Here is a 417-nt window from a genome sequence, read left to right on the forward strand (position 1 = left end):
GGTTGGAGCCCCGCATCAGGCTCTGCGCTGGCAACGCAGAGCCAGAGCCTGCTTGGGATCCTATTTCTCTCCCTCCCTCTCTGACCCTCCCCCACCCTTTTCTCTTTATCTCTCAAAATAAATAAATAAGCAAAAAACAAAAAAAAACAAAAAAAAAACCCCAAACCCTCCAGACCTATCTGGACTCCTCACAGAGCTGTGCTGTTCCCCATCCCTTTAAGACTAGAAAGACCTTCATGAGGGCATTGAACGTGAGGAATTTCAGACAGCTTTGCTAGTGGGGGTGGTGGTTTGGGGCAGATGGGCTTGTTTCATAGCNAAGGACCTGAAATAGGTCCCTCTCCCCTTTTTTTTGGGCAGGGAGCATAATAATTAAGAGTATAAAGTAGGAAGTGTGACCCCAGTCTCTTGCTTCCC

The 417-nt window shown here is 47.8% G+C and overlaps 1 protein-coding gene across 1 annotated transcript in view; it reads left to right on the top strand.

Annotated features, from left to right (window-relative positions):
• Positions 1 to 417, top strand: part of LOC144222563 (acrosomal protein KIAA1210-like) — an 11479-nt gene that overhangs the window by 6310 nt on the left and 4752 nt on the right. The gene's annotated exons all lie outside the window — the stretch shown is intronic.

Source organism: Crocuta crocuta, unplaced genomic scaffold, assembly GCF_008692635.1.
Source record: "Crocuta crocuta isolate KB4526 unplaced genomic scaffold, BGI_CrCroc_1.0 scaffold944, whole genome shotgun sequence".
NCBI classification, from domain to species: Eukaryota; Metazoa; Chordata; class Mammalia; order Carnivora; family Hyaenidae; genus Crocuta; species Crocuta crocuta.